General features: G+C 48.4%; 2 pseudogenes; both read right to left on the minus strand.

Moving 5' to 3' along the window:
* The window catches only part of LOC111828090, a 1,256-nt pseudogene extending 1,008 nt beyond the window's left edge, over positions 1 to 248 (minus strand).
* Positions 249 to 1,933: 1,685 nt separating this feature from the next.
* LOC102434112 lies at positions 1,934 to 2,812 on the minus strand (annotated as a pseudogene).
* Positions 2,813 to 7,103: the final 4,291 nt, after the last annotated feature.

Raw genomic sequence — 7,103 nt, forward strand, 5'->3', positions numbered from 1 at the left:
GCTGGGGCTCCGGGGTCGCCTTTTCCGCGCTTGAGCAGTGGCCGCGGGCGGGCCCCAGGGAGCCCCAGGCCGAGCGGGGCCGGGCGCAGCCACCAGCGCTCCGACAGGCAGCCCAGGCAGATGGGTGCGGGCGGCAGCAGGGCCCCGAAGGGCGCGCCCCTTGCCCGGTCCCGCCCCGCAACGCCCATGTGGCCCCGCGCAGGGCACCCCACGAGCCCCGCGCCACGCGGGAAGCCAGCGTGGCCCTGCGGCCGAGCTGCAGGAAGGCAGGCAGCAGTAGCTTAGCTAGCAGCCCGGGGCACCAACTAGCAACTTCCCTACCGAGCGCCCACAACCTCCCGAGACCTCGGACACTTCCATACTTCAGAGCATAAATTTTTAAAAGCTCTAGAGGTATAGGCAGGTCCATTGTCTGTTTTAAGTGCCTTTGGTATTCCGAGGTAGGAAAAACATTGGAATAAATGTTGACTTACATCTTTAAAGGCTTCTCCTGTACGTGCAGAAGCAAGGATAACATGAGAAAAGGTATCAATACAAACATGCACCTAGCAAAGTTTGCCAAAAGATGGGACATGAGTACTATCCATCTGCCATAAGTCACAGGGTCTGAGTCAGGGATGGGCAAACTTTTTGACTCGACGGCCACAATGGGTTCTTAAACTGGACGGGAGGGCAGGAACAAAAGCATGGATGGAGTGTTTGTGTGAATTAATATAAATTCAAAGTAAACATCATTACATAAAAGGGTACGGTCTTTTTTTTTTTATTTTTATTCATTTCAAACGGGCCTGATCCGGTCCGAGGGCTGTAGTTTGCCCACGGCTGGCTAAGTCCTCTTGGATGAACTCCAGCAGCAGGACTAGGAAAAAGAGTCGGACAATGGCCGCAGTCATGCACAATACTTCGAGTAGCTTCTCTAGATATGCGATAATACAGACAGAGAGCAGAAGCATTTTGATGGTGAATGGCATGAGGCCGCCAAGCTTCTTCTAGAGCTGTACAAACTACTGGGTGAGTTAGTAAATGCGCCTGATAATTTCCTTCGCTTAAGGGTCCCGGTAGGCAGGAATGAGCTCTAACATGTCCAATATAGAAAGCCTTTTCTCGTCTATGAATGTAAGTTTGTAGCTGAGTTAACAAAGAAAAAATGGCTGTTCTTCCTTGTGGGAGAGAGGCGGTGTCAATGTGAGGAAATAGTTTAACCATATATTGAGAGTCAGTGTACAAGTTAAAGGGAACCTGTTGCAATTGTTCAAAAGCATAAATGACTGCCAAAAGCTCTGTTCTCTAGGCTGACGTCTCTAGCGTTTGTTGAGCATGGGCTGTGGAGTCAATGATTATCACTGCCCTACCATTAGAGGAACCATCTGTGAACACTAAGGAGGCAGCAGGTGATAATGGCTCCTTTGAACATTTAATAGGAAATATAAACGGGTGTAGGGAGAGAAACTGCAATATAGGTGATCTTGGCAAATGATGTAAAATTTGTCCTGGGAAGTTACCTATAGCTATTTGCCACTCTTCTTCAAATTGTAATAGTGTGTCCAATGGTTCTCTCTCTCTTTTTTTTTTTTTAATACATTTTATTGATTTTTTACAGAGAGGAAGGGAGAGAGATAGAGAGCCGGAAACATCAATGAGAGAGAAACATTGATCAGCTGCCTCCTGCACGCCCCCCACTGGGGAAGTGCCCGCAACCAAGGTACATGCCCTTGACCAGAATCGAACCCGGGACCCTTGAGTCCAAAGGCCGACGCTCTATCCACTGAGCCAAACCGGTTCTGGCCAATTGTTCTCTTTTACAAGGTACTATTATCTCAGTAACTTCTCTTGCAAAGAGTTCGATACTGTGTCGTCTACCTTTGATAATGAGAGTGGCCACCAGGGAGGGATAGGATGGTACAATCTTCCTAGGAGTGACAGGTAAATGTAGCTATTCTAATGGTCCTTCCTTCCAGAGTTGGGGGAGGCTGCTGCAGGGGGAGGGTCTGGAGAGGCAGAAGCAGCCCTGGGGGTCGGCGGGGGGGCCCCCTGAGCAGCCTGACTCTTGGTGCTTGTGGAGCCGGGACAGGCGGGAGAAGGTGCGGGAGCACGTCTTGCATTGGTACTTCTTGACATCTGAGTGGGTCCGGAGGTGGGCCCGCAGGTTGGAGCGGTCGGCAAAAGCGTAGTTGCAGTGGGAGCAGGAGAAGGGCTTCTCCCCGGTGTGGGTCCGGACATGGCCCTGTAGCAGCCAGGACCTGGAGAAGGCCTTCCCGCAGGTGCCGCAGACCCAGGGCAGGGTGTGGCTTCGGATGTGCATCTTGAGGGCACCCAGGCTGCCGTATTCCGTGTTGCAGTATTTGCAGTTGAAGGCCTTGTGAGACTGGGGGCCCTTGGCCCCTGAGAGCCCGGACAGCTGCTTGGGCAATGGGCCCAAGCCCAGGAAGGCAGCATGACCTTCAGCCTCCAGGAAAGAGGCTGAGGTGGAGGAGGAGCACGGGACTGGCGAGGGTGGGCTGGGAGGCTGGGAGCCTTTCCCACTGTCCTCGTCGGACAGAGAGGTCAGCTCAACCACCTCGGGGATCTCCCGGGGTAGAAGGGAGGCCCAGCCAACTGGCTGGGCTTGTGGTGCCAGGAGAGAGTCCCAGATGAGCGTGGGCAGTGAGGCTGTGGGGTTGAGGACCTCAGGAGGCGGGATGGCCGCCAGCAGGTGGGCCGGGTCATAGGGCTGCTGGAAGGTGAACTCTGGAGAAGAGTCGTGCAGCTCGCTGTAGTTGGGCCTCCGGCGTCGGGAGCAGGCAGACTTCCTGACCAGGAAACAGCGCGGCATGGTGGCTGAAGCAAGCCGGGGTCCAAGGGCTGTGCTGGCGTCCTAAGGACCTTCCCCCGTGAGGCCGAGCCGCTGTGCTGTGTTGTTGGGGTCCAACCCCAGCAGGTCCAGGGGTTCCCAAAGGTGTGCACGGAGTCGGCGAAGAAGAAATGACACGGAGACAGCGTTCAGTTCATCAGCAGCCAAGCCAGGTTCTCTAGGCAGGTGCTCCAGCCAGGTTCTGTCTTTATTCTCCTGTTTCACCTGTATTTATACCAGTTGATCTCAATCCTATCCATTCTCATCCAAAGGTTAGGGCGTTTGTCATCTCCATTCCAAGGTCGCTACTCTATTGTTCTGTTAAGCTACAAGGAAGTAACTGAAGGAGATTATCCTAAATAAAGATTATGTAGCTTAAGCGTGACTGTTCGTAGTTAAAGTGATTCATTACCAGCCTGGCACTTAGTTAAGGGGTTTTATTCCCTTCCTTAGTCCTGTTAATCCCTAACCCCATGGAAAAATCCTCACCTGGGGAAACAACCTTTCTCGGGGAGGTGGTCCTGTTTAAAACACAAAGCACTAAGAGGGGGAGCAAACATATGCCATATACGCCAGGTCCCTTGAAACATAAGCTGTGCAGATGTTCCTTTCCTGCAGCGACCGTGTCGAGCAGCAAGGGTGGTCCGGCTTCCGGCAAATTCCCCCATTTTTATTTTTTAAATGACTGCGTGTGTCAATCAGCGGCCACCTCTTGGATTGGGTTGTTTGAGACTCGGAAGAAGACTGACAAGCAATGATAGCGACTATAGCAATACACATAGTGGATGGAGTGCACACGGAGCCTTGTTCCTGTAGAAGGTTGCTGGCCTCTTCAGTCAAGGGATTTCAGCTGTCCTCAAGTCGGTGGTTTGGTTGTCCTCGTTGATCTGGCTAGCGGGCGGCGTCACTGGCGACGGGCTTCCCGAAGCTTCAGTGCGTTGAAGGGCTGGATCATGGGTCCATCAGGGCCGTGCTTGATGGTGGTGTCGGCGTCCGGGGAGGAGTCAGCTGTGCCCTCTGGGTTGGCCGATATGGATGATACCCGGGGAGGAGGAGGAGGAGGCGGAGACAGAGGGCGGTGAGACATAAGGTCGGGCTAGAGGGTCTGGAATCCACACTGGTGAGTCTGCGTCCTGTGGAAATATACAAGCATATCCTCTCCCCCAGGTTAAAAGTACATCAGGTCGCTTCCAGGCTCCTGTAAGCAAGTCTCCCCATTTGACGAGGGCTTTAGGTTTATTCAATCAGGGTTCCAATGTCTGTACGTCAGGGAATTTCCCTCAGAATCTACATTCAGTATATTAATTACAAATAGAGTGTGTTGTAGAACATGATGAGGAGAGGAATATTTAAACTGATTTTTTTGTAATTTTTTAATTTGTGGTTTTAAAGTTTGGTGAGCCCTTTCTACTATTGCTTGGCCTTGAGGATTGTAGGGCATTCCTGTAGTATGTGGGATGCTGAATGTAGAGAGTAAGTGTTTTTCTTTTAAAAAAAATATATTTTATTAATTTTCTTACAGAGAGGAAGGGAGAGAGAAACATTGATCAGCTGCCTCCTGCATACCCCTCACTGGGGATGCACCGCAACCAAAGTACATGCCTTAACTGGAATTGAACCTGGGACCCTTCAGTCCGCAGGCTGATGCTCTATCCACTGACCCCAACAAGTGAGGGCAGAGCATCAATTTTTAAAAGCTCTAGAGGTGTAGGCTGACCCATTGTCTGTTTTAAGTGCCCTTGGTATTCCAAGGTTGGAAAAACATTGGAACAAATGTTGACTTACGTCTTTAAAGGCTTCTCCTGTATGTGGAGAAGCAAGGATAACATGAGAAAAGGTATCAAAACAAACATGCACCTAGCAAAGTTTGCCATAAGATGGGACATGAGTACTATCCATCTGCCATAAGTCAGAGGGTCTAAGTCCTCTTGGATTAACTACAGCAGCAGAGCTAGGAAAATGCGTTGGACAATGGCCGCAGTCATGCACAGTACTTTGAACAGCTTATGAGGATATACTTTATAAAAGATAGAGAGAAGCCCAATTAGATGACATCCATTCCCAGTTGAAAGCAGGTTTAACAATAGCTTGAGATCAATAGAAGCATCCAGACAGAACCTTGTTCATCTCATTACATACACATATGTACCCAATTTTATCCCAAATAGAATCCTTCAGGCTACCAACAAAACCGCTGGAGCCCCTGGTGTGTGCCAGTGTGTGAGTAGGTTCTCAGGGGGTCACCAGGTATGGGCAAGTGGTGTTCACCGGGTTGATACGATTGAAATCCAGCTCCAGGGCTGGGTCTACAGCCACTCTGGAGAAGTCTCAGGGTGCCCCAAGGCCAGCGCCATCCTCCTGGTGCCCACAGACCTTTGTGGTGGAGAGGGGCCCCAGGGAGTCATCAAGGTGAGGCCAGTAGCATTCATTAAGCTACAACAGACTGAGATGTGGCCATGTGGAGGGGGAGGCTGCACCACAACTGTGGTGTCAGTTGGGGTGCATGGGGTGGGGGAGAGGTGGGAGATTGGCCCTTGCCCTAGAGCAGTGATGGCGAACCTTTTGAGCTCAGCGTGTCAGCATTTTGAAAAACCCTAACTTAACTCTGGTGCCGTGTCACATATAGAAATTTTTTGATATTTGCAACCATAGTAAAACAAAGATTTATATATATGTGTGTGTGTGTGTGTGTGTGTGTGTGTGTATACACATATATATATATATATTAAATATATTTTATTGATTTTTTACAGAGAGGAAGGGAGAGAGAGATAGAGAGTTAGAAACATCGATGACAGAAAAATCAGCTGCCTCCTGCACACCTCCTACTAGGGATGTGCCGGCAACCCAGGTACATGCCCTTGACCGGAATCGAACCTGGGACCTTTCAGTCCGCAGACCAATGCTCTATCTCCACCCTTCCCGCCAGTCTCGAAGTGGCTTCTTCCGTATGTTCTTAGAGGTAATGCTTCTGTTCAGCTGGTCTTCAGCTGCTTATTCAGGTCGATTCTTCTATAACTTAGTTGTAATTCTGACTTGGTCTGGGGAGAAGGTGAGAGTAACGTCCAGTTACCCCTCTGACACCTTGGATTCCCCCCAAACCACCTTATTTTAAACTTCACATCATTCATACATTTTGTGAAAAACAAAACAAAACACTATAAAACACATATAATTTTTTAGAACTTTGGGGAAAGAGCACTACAAAAGTAGTTCGATTTTTTAAATCCTAAAGAAAGGTACGAAAAGTTTAGAAAACAGCCTTTCTGCATTAATAGGAAATACTAAAATGTGTTTTCTAAGCCTAAGGCACCTTATGAAAAATGTGTATTACAATGAATCACTAAAAGGGAGATAATGGTTTTAAAAAAATTAAGTAGAAGGTCAAAAATAAGCATTTCAGAACCGCACCTGTTTAGTTTAACCAAACAGGTCTCCTCATCAGCCGTTCTCTCTGTTCTAAAAGTTAAGAACAATAACGTTTCCTGCAAAGGAAATAAAGAGACAGACACAGGAAGGCAATTCACTTTCTAAGTGTCTTTTCTACATTACGTATTATTAGGCTTTGCATCCAATTAAAGAAGAGGAAATTCCCCCAATTATCAGGGTCTTTGAAAGCACTTTGCCTGTTATTGTTTCTTGTGCTGAAATAGTTTGGGTCTGACTAAGCCTGGCAAACCCTCCTTCCCAGTGGGTAATCATTAATCAGCTTATCAATCCTAATCATTTACAGTTAGATCACACAGACTCTCCCTTCCCAGAACCACAGCAAGTGGGGGGTGGGGGGGTGGGGGGGGGGGAGGAAGGAGGCAATTACTAGTAAAAAGCAAACTTAATTTCTTCTCATTTTCTAGAACTGGACAACTTCAGCTTTCTTCATCTTTCCCAAGAAGAAGCCCAAATGATTGTACAATTAGGAATCACAGTGTTTTAAAACAATAATAAGCTTCCCTTAGAGATCCTATGCCCCAATTAATAACAAATTGATAAAAGGCAGAACAAAAATAAACCAACACATATGTATTAGCTATGGTACTTAGTATATGCTCAACTATGTTGCCAAAATTTTACACTCTGTTAGCTGCATTTGGTTGGAAGCTTTGTGCAGCACAGCTCAGCTGCAGTATCTCCTGCTTTTGATCTTTGCAAATATTTTATCAACAAGCTGAGAAAACAAACAGCATCCCTGACTCCAGCCCTCATCCAGCTTTGCTCTGTCCTGCTAAAGAGCAAGCAGGTGAGATTCTTGACCTCTTCTCCACCCTCACCCTCC

Source organism: Myotis lucifugus, unplaced genomic scaffold (assembly GCF_000147115.1).
Source record: "Myotis lucifugus unplaced genomic scaffold, Myoluc2.0 scaffold_281, whole genome shotgun sequence".
Taxonomy (NCBI): Eukaryota; Metazoa; Chordata; class Mammalia; order Chiroptera; family Vespertilionidae; genus Myotis; species Myotis lucifugus.